This window comes from Oncorhynchus clarkii, chromosome 5 (assembly GCF_045791955.1).
Source record: "Oncorhynchus clarkii lewisi isolate Uvic-CL-2024 chromosome 5, UVic_Ocla_1.0, whole genome shotgun sequence".
Classification (NCBI taxonomy): Eukaryota; Metazoa; Chordata; class Actinopteri; order Salmoniformes; family Salmonidae; genus Oncorhynchus; species Oncorhynchus clarkii.
Genome location: NC_092151.1, coordinates 15,122,877 through 15,138,110, shown reverse-complemented (window position 1 = coordinate 15,138,110; position 15,234 = coordinate 15,122,877).

The window sequence follows — 15,234 nt, the reverse complement described above, 5'->3', positions numbered from 1 at the left end:
TGCTGTCCTGTCACTACTGCCATGTTCCTGTCACCAGTGAAGCCAGGCATGGATAACTATAGAAACTCACATGGTCAAATCTCGTGGGCAGCAGCACCCTTTAGGGCTGGTTCTAACGGTGGAACCCATTGCCATTCATAGGCTATGCTGTACAATCAGCATGTCTGTAGCGATGGGGCTACGGTGTGTGTGTGTGTGTGTGTGTGTGTGTGTGTGTGTGTGTGTGTGTGTGTGTGTGTGTGTGTGTGTGTGTGTGTGTGTGTGTGTGTGTGTGTGTGTGTGTGTGTGTGTGTGTGTGTGTACAGTACCAGTCAAAAGTTTGGACACACCTACTCATTCAAGGGTTTTTCTTTATTTGTACTATTTTCTATATCATAGAAAAATAGTGAAGACATCAAAACTATGAAATAGCACATATGGAATCATGTAGTAACCAAAAAAGTGTTAAACAAGTCAAAATATATTTTATTTAGATTCTTCAAAGTAGCCACCCTTTGCCTTCATGACAGCTTCATGACAGTTTAACCTGGAATGCTTTTCCAACAGTCTTGAAGGACTTCCCACGTATGCTGAGCACTTGTTGGCTGCTTTTCCTTCACTCTGCGGTCCAACTCATTCCAAAACATCTCAATTAGGTTGAAATCAGGTGATTGTGGAGGCCAGGTCATCTGATGCAGCAATCCATCACTCTCCTTTTTTGGTCAAATAGCCCTTACACAGCCTGGAGGTGTGTTGGGTCATTGTCCTGTTGAAAAACAAATGATAGTCCCAATAAGCCCAAACCAGATGGGATGGTGTATCGCTGCAGAATGCTGTGGTAGCCATGCTGGGTAAGTGTGCCTTGAACTCTAAATAAATCACTGACAGTGTCACCAACAAAGCACCCCCACACAATCACACCTCCTCCTCCATGCTTCACAGTGGGAACCACACATGCAGAGATCATCCGTTCACCAACTCTGCGTCTCACAAAGGCATGGCGGTTTGAACCAATAATCTCAAATTTGGGCTCATCAGACCAAAGGACAGATTTACACCGGTCTAATGTCCATTGCTCGTGTTTCTTGGCCCAAGCAAGTCTGTTCTTCTTATTGGTGTCCTTTAGTAACGGTTTGTTTGCAGCTGTTCGACCATGAAGGCCTAATTCACACAGTCTCTTCTGAACAGTCAATGTTGAGATGTGTCTGTTACTTGAACTCTGTGAAGCATTTATTTGGGCTGCAATTTCTGAGGCTGGTAACTCAAATTAAATTATCTTCTTCAGCAGAGATAACTCTGGGTCTTCTTTTCCTGTGGCTGTCCTCATGAGAGCCAGTTTCATCATAGCGCTTGATGGTTTTTGCGACTTCACTTCAAGAAACTTTACAATTTCCAGCTTGACTGACCTTCTTGCCTTAAAGTAATGATGGACTGTCATTTCTCTTTGCTTATTTGAGCTGTTCTTGCCATAATATGGACTTGGTCTTTTACCAAATAGGACTATCATCTGTACACCAACCCTACCTTGTCACAACACAAGTGATTGTCTGAAACGCATTAAGAAGGAAAGAAATTCCACAAATTAATTTTTAACAGGGCACACCAGTTAAATGAAATGCATTCCAGGTGACTACCAGATTTCTACATGATTCCATATGTATTAATTCATAGTTTTGATCTCTTCACTATTATTCTACAATGTAGAAATGAGTAAAATAAAGAAAAACCTTGAATGAGTAGGTGTGCCCAAACTTTTGACTGGTACTCTATGTGTGCGTGCGTGTGTTCATGACAAGGGACTCAGGGTGGGCACTCTGACCTTGTTTTTACCTGTAGAGAAACAGAAGGCTCTCACAAGAGGTGGCTGAACCATCGCAATCGAGGGGAACAAAGTTTGTCATTCTTTTTAAAACTCAGCATCTGTGACATTATGGTCCAGTATAGAATGTTGTTTAATGTGCTGAGGTTGTTTTGCTTTCACACAACCTCCACACAACCTCAAAATACCCATCTGATCACTCCATTCAATACTCCATGTATTCAAAAAACAAAGCATCCATATCAAATCAAATTGTATTAGTCACATGCACTTCCAGTGAAATGTTTACTTACGAGCCCCTAACCAACAATGCAGTTAAAAAAAATATGGATTAGTATAAGAAATAACACTAACAAGTAATTAAAGAGCAGCAGTAAAATAACGATAGCGAGACTATATACAGGTAAAATTGAGGTAATATGTACTATACATATAGGTATAGTTATTAAAGTGACTATGTATGGATAATAACAAGTAGCAGCAGCGTAGACGGGAAGCAATGCAAATAGTCTGGGTAGCCATTTGATTAGCTGTTCAGGAGTCTTATTGCTTGGGGGTAGCAGCTGTTTCGAAGCCTCTTGGACCTAGACTTGGCACTCCCGTATCGCTTTCTGTGCAATAGCAGAGGGAACAGTCTATGACTAGGGTTGCTGGAGTCTTTGACAATTTTTAGGGCCTTCCTCTGACACCGCCTGGTATAAAGGTCCTGTATGGCAGGAAGCTTGGCCCCAGTGATGTACTGAGCCGTACGCACTACCCTCTGTAGTGCCTTGCGGTCAGAGGCCGAGCAGTTGCCGTACCAGGCAGTGATGCAACCAGTCAGGATGCTCGCGATGTTGCAGCTGGAGAACCTATTGAGGATCTGAGGACCCATGACAAATCTTTTCAGTCTCCCGAGGGGAAAAGGTTTTGTTGTGCCCTCTTCACAACTGTCTTGGTGTGATTGGACCATGTTAGTTTGTTGTTGATGTGGACACCAAGGAACTTGAAGCTCTCAGCCTGCTCACTGCAGCCCCGTCCATTAGAATGGGGGCGTGCTTGGTCCTCTTTTTCAAGTAGTACACAATAATTTCCTTTGTCTTGAGGGAGACCAAGGTTATTACAGGGGCATGACTTAACAATGACATTCCATTCCATAGAACAGGCATGGATTAACTATGTCATTAATTGTATTTCTATGGGATGAAGTACAGAACAGATATGAAGGCGTCTTAAAACTGATAAACCCATAACCCATCCTTCTGCAAAAAATATCTATTCATTCTCCTTTTCTTTAGTTCATATTTTTCTCCTTGTCCTATTTCTCTTCCTCAACCTACAACCTCCCTTCCCCTCCCATCAGAGTAGAATGTACACTGTGCTGCTGGCCTGTTGCGTAACCTCTGTGCTGTTTCCAGCTCTTGTTAGGGACATCTTTTTGTGTTTAATCGTGGGAGATTTAGGAGATTAGATTATGTACGGACGGATTACACTGACCCCGATATCAGGAGGGTTGGCAGATGGGTGAGATGGGGGAAGAGACAGGGGAGGGAGAGTAGGGTGGGGGGAGCCCAGGGGGAGAGGGTAGAGCTGTGGGAGGTGGGAAAAGAAGGGAGGGGTGGGGGGGGGGATGGTGCAAGGCTAATAAAGAGAAACGGAGAAAGATGGGTGGAGGACAGAGGGCTGGGCTGGGGGAGGGATGGATGGAGGACAGAGGGCTGGGCTGGGGGAAGGATGGATGGAGGACAGAGGGCTGGGCTGGGGGAAGGATGGGTGGAGGATAGAGGGAGGGATGGGCTGGGGGAAGGATTGATGGAGGACAGAAGGAGGCCTGGGGGAAGGATGGATGGAGGACAGAGGGAGCGATGGGGGAAGGATGGGTGGAGGACAGATGGCTGGGCTCGGGGAAGGATGGATGGAGGACAGAGGGAGGGATGGGGGAAGGATGGATGGAGGACAGAAGGAGGGCTAGGGGAAGGATGGATGGAGGATAGAAGGAGGGCTGGGGGAAGGATGTATGGAGGATAGAAGGAGGGATGGGGGAAGGATGGGTGGAGGATAGAAGGAGGGATGGGGGAAGGCTGGGTGGAGGATAGAGGGAGGGATGGGGGAAGGATGGGTGGACAGAAGGCTGGGCTTGGGGGAGGATGGATGGAGGACAGAAGGAGGGCTGGGGGAAGGATGGATGGAGGATAGAAGGAGGGCTGGGGGAAGGATGGATGGAGGATAGAAGGAGGGATGGTGGAAGGATGGGTGGAGGATAGAGGGAGGGATGGGCTGGGGGAAGGATGGATGGAGGATAGAAGGAGGGCTGGGGGAAGGATGGGTGGAGGACAGAGGGCTGTCCTGGGGGAAGGCTGGATGGAGGATAGAAGGAGGGCTGGGGGAAAGATGGGTGGAGGACAGAGGGCTGGGCTGGGGGAAGGATGGATGGAGGACAGAGGGCTGGGGGAAGGATGGATGGAGGACAGAGGGAGGGATGGGGAAGGATGGATGGAGAACAGAAGGAGGGCTGGGGGAAGGATGGATGGAGGACAGAAGGATGGGTGGAGGACAGAGGGAGGGCTGGGCTGGGGGAAGGATGGGTGGAGGACAGAGGGAGGGCTGGGCTGGGGGAAGGATGGGTGGAGGATAGAGGGAGGGCTGGGCTGGGGGAGGATGGGTGGAGGACAGAGGGAGGGCTGGGCTGGGGGAGGATGGGTGGAGGACAGAGGAAGGGCTGGGCTGGGGGAAGGATGGGTGGAGGTCAGAGGGAGGGCTGAGCTGGGGGAAGGATGGGTGGAGGTCAGAGGAAGGGCTGGGGGAGGATGGGTGGAGGTCAGAGGAAGGGCTGGGCTGGGGGAAGGATGGGTGGAGGTCAGAGGGAGGGCTGGGGGATGATGGGTGGAGGTCAGAGGAAGGGCTGGGCTGGGGGAAGGATGGGTGGAGGTCAGAGGAAGGGCTGGGGGAGGATGGGTGGAGATCAGAGGAAGGGCTGGGCTGGGGGAAGGATGGGTGGGCAAAGGGAAAGTTTGTCAGACCAACAAGCAGACAGTGAGATCTATTGGTTTCTCTACTTGGCTTGCAACCTATAGTGTTAGTTTTATTAACCATGTTGTTCTATAAATGTTTTGGTGTAGCATGTCTTTCCCTCCCCAATACAAGGGGACTTCAGTAGTGGTCAACTGAATGCAACTGAGGAAGATTTAAAGCCACATTTTTTAATTTCTAAGCATTTTGATGAAGCCCTTCTGGGATGTAACATCAATGTTTTTATAATAATGATCTGATCTTTGCCAGTTTTCTGTGATGCAGGGTTTTGTCTGTCATAGCGGAAAGCCAATTGTCCACAAGTCACCTTTATTTCCTGTATCGCAGTGAGACACACACACACTCACTCACACACACACACACACACACACACACACACACACACACACACACACACACACACACACACACACACACACACACACACACACACACACACACACACACACACACACACACACACTCTCACACACACACACACACACACACACACACACACACACACACACACACACACACACACACACACACACACACACACACTCTCACACACTCACACACACACACACACACACACACACCGTTTATTCGGTAGATTTGTGTATTTTTATTCTGTGTAATTTCCTCTTTTCCATGTTTTATTATATTAACAATGTCATGTCATGTTTTATTATATTAACAATGTCATGTCATGTTTTATTGCATGTCACATCAGGTTTAGACATGACTGAGTCATGGTGAGAGAGGAGGTGGGAGGGAGGGAGGACAAAGTGAAAGAATGAGAGAGGAGTGAACGAGAGAGGAGTGAACGAGGGAGAGACGGAGGGAGAGCGGGAGAGAAGGGGAGAGGAAGAGAGGGAGAGAGAGAAACTCGGAAGAGAGAGGGTTGTGTGTGAAAAGAGGGAAGTCCTTAAAGTTAGTGCCTCTAGGGCAGGGCTCTCCAACCCTGTTCCTGAAGACCTACCATCCTGTAGGTTTTTGCTCAAACCCTAATCTAGCGCACCTGATTTTAATAAATAGCTGGTTGATTAGCTGAATCAGGTCAGTTACAACTGGGGTTAGAGTGAAAACCTCCAGGAACACGGCTGGAAAGCCCTGCTCTAGGCAATGCAGGAAGATGTTAGAGGGCTTTCCCCTGAATGTTTCTTTCATATGATGGTGTTTTATTTTTCGTATTCTGTGTTTTCTTTTCATGTATAGTATAATTGATATGTACAGTGCCTTGCGAAAGTATTCGGCCCCCTTGAACTTTGCGACCTTTTGCCACATTTCAGGCTTCAAACATAAAGATATAAAACTGTATTTTTTTGTGAAGAATCAACAACAAGTGAGACACAATCATGAAGTGGAACGACATTTATTGGATATTTCAAACTTTTTTAACAAATCAAAAACGGATTTTTTTTTATATCTTTATATTTGAAGCCTGAAATGTGGCAAAAGGTCGCAAAGTTCAAGGGGGCCGAATACTTTCGCAAGTCACTGTGTATAGATATGAACAGTGTAATTGATATGTATATAGATATGAACAGTGTAATTGATATGTATTTAGATATGAACAGTGTAAGTGATATATATATAGATATGTATAGTGTAATTGATATGTATATAGATTTGTATAGTGTAATTGATATGTATATAGATATGAAAAGTGTAATAGATATGTATATAGATATGTATAGTGTAATTGATATGTATATAGATATGTATAGTGTAATTGATATGTATATAGATTTGTATAGTGTAATTGATATGTATATAGATATGTATAGTGTAATTGATATGTATATAGATATGAATAGTGTAATTGATATGTATATAGATTTGTATAGTGTAATTGATATGTATATAGATTTGTATAGTGTAGATAAAAGGAAATCAAATCAAATCAAATTTATTTATATAGCCCTTCGTACATCAGCTGATATCTCAAAGTGCTGTACAGAAACCCAGCCTAAAACCCCAAACAGCAAGCAATGCAGGTGTAGAAGCACGGTGGCTAGGAAAAACTCCCTAGAAAGGCCAAAACCTAGGAAGAAACCTAGAGAGGAACCAGGCTATGTGGGGTGGCCAGTCCTCTTCTGGCTGTGCCGGGTGGAGATTATAACAGAACATGGCCAAGATGTTCAAATGTTCATAAATGACCAGCATGGTCGAATAATAATAAGGCAGAATAGTTTAAACTGGAGCAGCAGCACGGTCAGGTGGACTGGGGACAGCAAGGAGTCATCATGTCAGGTATTCCTGGGGCATGGTCCTAGGGCTCAGGTCCTCCGAGAGAGAGAAAGAAAGAGAGAATTAGAGAGAGCATATGTGGGATGGCCAGTCCTCTTTTGGCTGTGCCGGGTGGAGATTATAACAGAACATGGCCAAGATGTTCAAATGTTCATAAATGACCAGCATGGTCTAATAATAATAAGGCAGAACAGTTGAAACTGGAGCAGCAGCACGGCCAGGTGGACTGGGGACAGCAAGGAGTCATCATGTCAGGTAGTCCTGGGGCATGGTCCTAGGGCTCAGGTCCTCCGAGAGAGAGAAAGAAAGAGAGAAGGAGAGAATTAGAGAACGCACACTTAGATTCACACAGGACACCGAATAGGACAGGAGAAGTACTCCAGATATAACAAACTGACCCTAGCCCCCCGACACATAAACTACTGCAGCATAAATATTGGAGGCTGAGACAGGATGGGTCAGGAGACACTGTGGCCCCATCCGAGGACACCCCCGGACAGGGCCAAACAGGAAGGATATAACCCCACCCACTTTGCCAAAGCACAGCCCCCACACCACTAGAGGGATATCTTCAACCACCAACTTACCATCCTGAGACAAGGCTGAGTATAGCCCACAAAGACCTCCGCCACGGCACAACCCAAGGGGGGGGGGGGGGGGGCGCCAACCCAGACAGGATGACCACATCAGTGAATCAACCCACTCAGGTGACGCACCCCCTCCAGGGACGGCATGAGAGAGCCCCAGTAAGCCAGTGACTCAGCCCCTGTAATAGGGTTAGAGGCAGAGAATCCCAGTGGAAAGAGGGGAACCGGCCAGGCAGAGACAGAAAGGGCGATTCGTTGCTCCAGAGCCTTTCCGTTCACCTTCCCACTCCTGGGCCAGACTACACTCAATCATATGACCCACTGAAGAGATGAGTCTTCAGTAGAGACTTAAAGGTTGAGACCGAGTTTGCGTCTCTGACATGGGTAGGCAGACCGTTCCATAAAAATGGAGCTCTATAGGAGAAAGCCCTGCCTCCAGCTCTTTGCTTAGAAATTCTAGGGACAATTAGGAGGCCTGCGTCTTGTGACCGTAGCGTACGTGTAGGTATGTACGGCAGGACCAAATCAGAGAGATAGGTAGGAGCAAGCCCATGTAATGCTTTGTAGGTTAGCAGTAAAACCTTGAAATCAGCCCTTGCTTTGACAGGAAGCCAGTGTAGAGAGGCTAGCACTGGAGTAATATGATCAAATTGTTTGGTTCTAGTCAGGATTCTAGCAGCCGTATTTAGCACTAACTGAAGTTTATTTAGTGCTTTATCCGGGTAGCCGGAAAGTAGAGCATTGCAGTAGTCTAACCTAGAAGTGACAAAAGCATGGATTAATTTTTCTGCATCATTTTTGGACAGAAAGTTTCTAATTTTTGCAATGTTACGTAGATGGAAAAAAATACAGGAGTTACCAGGAAATACAGGAGTTACCAGTAAAAAACAGTAGATAGCACTAATGACAGGTGTTACCAGTAGATTTCAATAGATACCAGAAAATACAGAAGATACCTGGAAACACAGGAGATTCAAATAAAATGATATTTATCACATGCGCCAAATACAACTGGTGTAGACTTTACCGTGAAATGCTTGTTACAAAGCTTTCCCAACGATGCAGAGTCAAAAATTATAATAATACAAAATAAAATAGCAACTAACACAAGAGGAACAAATACACAAGAATGGAGCCATATACAGGGGGTACCAGTACCTGGTAGATACAGTGGGGCAAAAAAGTATTTAGTGTGACACCAATTGTGCAAGTTCTCCCACTTAAAAAGATGAGATAGGCCTGTAATTTTCATCATAGGTACACTTCAACTATGACAGACAAAATGAGGAAAACAAATCCAGAAAATCACATTGTAGGATTTTTTATGAATTTATTTGCAAATTATGGTGGAAAATAATTATTTGGTCACCTACAAACAAGCAATATTTCTGGCTCGCGCAGACCTGTAACTTCTTCTTTAAGAGGCTCCTCTGTCCTCCACTCGTTACCTGTATTAATGGCACCTGTTTGAACTTGTTATCAGTATAAAAGACACCTGTCCACAATCTCAAACAGTCACACTCCAAACTCCACTATGGCCAAGACCAAAGAGCTGTCAAAGGACAACAGAAACAAAATTGTAGACCTGCACCAGGCTGGGAAGACTGAATCTGCAATAGGTAAGCAGCTTGGTTTGAAGAAATCAACTGTCGTGTTTGGAGGACAAAGAATAATGAGTTGCATCTAAAGAACACCATACCTACTGTGAAGCATGGGGGTGGAAACATCATGCTTTGGGGCTGTTTTTCTGCAAAGGGACCAGGACGACTGATCCGTGTAAAGAAAGAATGAATGGGGCCATGTATCGTGAGATTTTGAGTGAAAACCTCCTTCCATCAGCAAGGGCATTGAAGATGAAACGTGGCTGGGTCTTTCAGCATGACAATGATCCCAAACACACCGCCCGGGCAACGAAGGAGTGACTTCGTAAGAAGTATTTCAAGGTCCTGGAGTGGCCTAGCCAGTCTCCAGATCTCAACCCCATAGAAAATCTTTGGAGGGAGTTGAAAGTCCGTATTGCCCAGCAACAGCCCCAAAACATCACTGCTGTAGAGGAGATATGCATGGAGGAATGGGCCAAAATACCAGCAACAGTGTGTGAAAACCTTGTGAAGACTTACAGAAAACGTTTGACCTCTGTCATTGCCAACAAAGGGTATATAACAAAGTATTGAAATAAACTTTTGTTATTGACCAAATACTTGTTTTCCACCATAATTTGCAAATAAATTCATTAAAAATCCTACAATGTGATTTTCTGTATTTTTTTTCCTCATTTTGTCTGTCATAGTTGAAGTGTACCTATGATGAAAATTACAGGCCTCTTATCTTTTTAAGTGGGAGAACTTGCACAATTGGTGGCTGACTAAATACTCCCCCCCCCCCCACTGTATGTACAGGATATACCAGGAAATACAGGAAATACCAGGAAATACAGAAGATACCAGGAAATACAGTACCACAGATAGACGTCCCACTTCCCCTTCCATCCTCATCTCCGTCTTCTTCCTCCTCCCTTTTAATTACAATGCTTCTTTCTCTCCTGCATTGGCTATGATACCTTGCTGTGGCTCATCAATTGTAAGCACTTAGAGCCACGAAGCACCAAGGCCCTGATTAGAATACAATTAGGATTGCCCCGCAGCCCCTGGGAGAGGGATGGGCTGGAGGATGGAGAGACAGCACGGCTGACACGGTGGCTCCTCTTTCTGCTGACGTGAACTGGCCAGGACAGAGGTGGGGTCTCAGAGGGCGCAGGCGGGGTGAAGCATGTGCCAAGCTTGTATTGACTTCTGGGGGGAGGGGGGAGGTGTCGTCTCTGGCGCTGACAGTGGCGCTGACGGAGCCACTGTCACCCGCCTTAATGACCGAAGTGGGAGAGAGGGGGGAGAGGTGTCGTCTCATAATGACCAGAGTGGGAGAGAGGGGGGAGAGGTGTCGTCTCATAATGACCAGAGTGGGAGAGAGGGGGGAGAGGTGACGCCTCATAATGACCGGAGTGGGAGAGGGGGGGGGGGGGGGGTGTCGTCTCATAATGACCAGAGTGGGAGAGAGGGGTGAGGTGTCGTCTCATAATGACCAGAGTGGGAGAGAGGGGGGAGGTGTCGTCTCATAATGACCAGAGTGGGAGAGAGGGTGAAGAGGTGTCGTCTCATAATGACCAGAGTGGGAGAGAGGGGGAGGTGTCGTCTCATAATGACCAGAATGGGAGAGAGGGGGGAGGTGTCGTCTCATAATGACCAGAGTGGGAGAGAGGGTGAAGAGGTGTCGTCTCATAATGACCAGAGTGGGAGAGAGGGGGAGGTGTCGTCTCATAATGACCAGAGTGGGAGAGAGGGGGAGGTGTCATCTCATAATGACCAGAGTGGGAGAGAGGGGGGAGAGGTGTCGTCTCATAATGACCAGAGTGGGAGAGAGGGGGGAGAGGTGTCGTCTCATAATGACCAGAGTGGGAGAGAGGGGGAGGTGTCGTCTCATAATGACCAGAGTGGGAGAGAGGGTGAAGAGGTGTCGTCTCATAATGACCAGAGTGGGAGAGGGGGGGGGGAGAGGTGTCGTCTCATAATGACCAGAGTGGGAGAGAGGGGGGAGAGGTGTCGTCTCATAATGACCAGAGTGGGAGAGAGGGGGGAGAGGTGACGCCTCACAATGACCGGAGTGGGAGAGGGGGGGGGGGGGGGGGGGTGTCGTCTCATAATGACCAGAGTGGGAGAGAGGGGTGAGGTGTCGTCTCATAATGACCAGAGTGGGAGAGAGGGGGGAGGTGTCGTCTCATAATGACCAGAGTGGGAGAGAGGGTGAAGAGGTGTCGTCTCATAATGACCAGAGTGGGAGAGAGGGGGAGGTGTCGTCTCATAATGACCAGAATGGGAGAGAGGGGGGAGGTGTCGTCTCATAATGACCAGAGTGGGAGAGAGGGTGAAGAGGTGTCGTCTCATAATGACCAGAGTGGGAGAGAGGGGGAGGTGTCGTCTCATAATGACCAGAGTGGGAGAGAGGGGGAGGTGTCGTCTCATAATGACCAGAGTGGGAGAGAGGGGGGAGAGGTGTCGTCTCATAATGACCAGAGTGGGAGAGAGGGGGGAGAGGTGTCGTCTCATAATGACCAGAGTGGGAGAGAGGGGGAGGTGTCGTCTCATAATGACCAGAGTGGGAGAGAGGGTGAAGAGGTGTCGTCTCATAATGACCAGAGTGGGAGAGGGGGGGGGAGAGGTGTCGTCTCATAATGACCAGAGTGGGAGAGAGGGGGGAGAGGTGTCGTCTCATAATGACCAGAGTGGGAGAGAGGGGGGAGGTGTCGTCTCATAATGACCAGAGTGGGAGAGAGGGGGGAGGTGTCGTCTCATAATGACCAGAGTGGGAGAGAGGGTGAAGAGGTGTCGTCTCATAATGACCAGAGTGGGAGAGAGGGGGAGGTGTCGTCTCATAATGACCAGAATGGGAGAGAGGGGGGAGGTGTCGTCTCATAATGACCAGAGTGGGAGAGAGGGTGAAGAGGTGTCGTCTCATAATGACCAGAGTGGGAGAGAGGGGGAGGTGTCGTCTCATAATGACCAGAGTGGGAGAGAGGGGGAGGTGTCGTCTCATAATGACCAGAGTGGGAGAGAGGGTGAAGAGGTGTCGTCTCATAATGACCAGAGTGGGAGAGGGGGGGGAGAGGTGTCGTCTCATAATGACCAGAGTGGGAGAGAGGGGGGAGAGGTGTCGTCTCATAATGACCAGAGTGGGAGAGAGGGGGGAGGTGTCGTCTCATAATGACCAGAGTGGGAGAGAGGGGGGAGGTGTCGTCTCATAATGACCAGAGTGGGAGAGAGGGCGAAGAGGTGTCGTCTCATAATGACCAGAGTGGGAGAGAGGGGGAGGTGTCGTCTCATAATGACCAGAATGGGAGAGAGGGGGGAGGTGTCGTCTCATAATGACCAGAGTGGGAGAGAGGGTGAAGAGGTGTCGTCTCATAATGACCAGAGTGGGAGAGAGGGGGAGGTGTCGTCTCATAATGACCAGAGTGGGAGAGAGGGGGAGGTGTCGTCTCATAATGACCAGAGTGGGAGAGAGGGGGGAGAGGTGTCGTCTCATAATGACCAGAGTGGGAGAGAGGGGGGAGAGGTGTCGTCTCATAATGACCAGAGTGGGAGAGAGGGGGAGGTGTTGTCTCATAATGACCAGAGTGGGAGAGAGGGTGAAGAGGTGTCGTCTCATAATGACCAGAGTGGGAGAGGGGGGGGAGAGGTGTCGTCTCATAATGACCAGAGTGGGAGAGAGGGGGGAGAGGTGTCGTCTCATAATGACCAGAGTGGGAGAGAGGGGGGAGAGGTTTCGTCTCATAATGACCAGAGTGGGAGAGAGGGGGGAGAGGTGTCGTCTCATAATGACCAGAGTGGGAGAGAGGGGGGAGAGGTTTCGTCTCATAATGACCGGAGTGGGAGAGAGGGGGAGAGGTGACGTCTCACAATGATCGGAGTGGGAGAGAGGGGGAGAGGTGTCGTCTCATAATGACCCGAGTGGGAGAGAGGGGGGAGAGGTGTCGTCTCTTAATGACCCGAGTGGGAGAGAGAGGGGAGAGGTGTCGTCTCTTAATGACCGGAGTGGGAGGATGGGGGGATAGGTTTCGTCTCATAATGACCAGAGTGGGAGAGAGGGGGGAGAGGTTTCGTCTCATAATGACCGGAGTGGGAGAGAGGGGGGAGAGGTGTCGTCTCATAATGACCAGAGTGGGAGAGAGGGGGAGAGGTCCTTTTCACACTGCCACCTTGGTTTTCAACTCTCCCCTGCCCTATAACCATATATACGAGAGGAAACACACACACACACACACACACACACACACACACACACACACACACACACACACACACACACACACACACACACACACACACACACACACACAGAGAAGCTTGCTAATACACACACATACAAGCTAGAGCAAACATATGCGTAGAACTACACCCCTCCTCATTTGCACAGAAACAAACAGAGACACAGAGACAAACAGAGACACAGAGACAAACAGAGACACAGAGACAAACAGAGACACAGAGACAAACAGAGACACACTGAGACAGAGACAAACAGAGACACACTGAGACAGAGACAAACAGAGACACAGAGACAAACAGAGACAAATAGAGACACAGAGACAAACAGAGACACAGAGACGAACAGAGACACAGAGACAAACAGAGACAAACAGACAAACAGAGACACACTGAGACAGAGACAAACAGAGACACACTGAGACAGAGACAAACAGAGACACAGAGACACAGAGACAAACAGAGACAAACAGAGACAAACTCATGTATCTTGTGTACAGGGTGTTTTCTCCTTCAGGTCTGCTGAGGACAAACAGTACAGTGCTAGGCTACTAGACTTCAAGTGGAACTGACAGCATTTTAGCAACATTAAATATTATTAAAGTTTATACATATACACCCCCAGGAAGAATATTACACTTTTTATAAACATTTTCTGAAATGCGAGCACTTAGATACGGACGGTCATTGTCACGTTTTCATACATTCTTAGAATGTTTGGGAATTACGTATACTAGTGATGGACAGGTTGACTCATGAAGTAACAATGTACATATTGCCAAAGCTTACTTTGGAGATTTACAATATTAACATCATTAATATAATAATGATCAATATTGTCAATGGGAAAACATTAACTACAATAATCAAGGGTCAAAATAACCAACACATTGAACAATAACAATAAGCATAGAGGACATGTGCAGATTGAATGGTCTGTCAGACACTGTCCCTCATCTTATGGCAGGCAGCAATGTTGTGTGCTGCCAAGCCACAGCTCTTTGTGGGTAGCCTATCCTCATCAGAGAGATCTTTGAAACCTTGAATAAGGGTTTCAAATTTGGGGAAATTACATACTCAATTTTTTTTTAAATAAACATTTGGTCAGGAAATGCAGCTGTCTCAGGTTTTGCTGTGGTGCAGTGGATGCACAGCCTTTCCTCTGCAGGGAGCCAGGTTTATCTGTCTACCCTTCTCAATAGCAAGGCTGTGCTCACTGAGCAATCATGGTCAAAGAGTTTGCCATGGTGTACAGTCTATTTAGGGCCAGATAGCACTACATTTAGCTTTGTGCTTGTGCTTGTGTTTCAATAGGTAATGGTAATAGGTAATATATCTTTCCTCTCTCTCTCTCTCTCTCTCTCTCTCTCTCTCTCTCTCTCTCTCTTCTTCCCACCCTTCTTGTCCCTCTCCCCCTCTCCCTCTCTGCAGTAAGACCCAGATAGAGGCAACAGACCAGCAGAATCTCAATGCTATTGAGTCCTGTAACCCTTCTGGTGGCCTGTACATTTGTTCTGATGCATTGACGTGCTATTGACAAGAAGCGGGACGGGGAACAGTGACAAATTCAAATGTCAACGGTGCCAAAGGTGAGTCCCCTCTCCTCCCCTTGGTTCCTCTCTCTGCGTCCTTAAGGTGGTGTGATGGGTTTGCCAACGATTGCCGATGAAAATGCTGACACCAGAAACAACAAGGACATCAGAAAGAGAGAGACAGGGAGAGTGAGAGAGACAAGGAGAGAGAGAGAGACATAGAGAAAGAAAACAGTGTTAGAAAAGGGGAGAGAGAA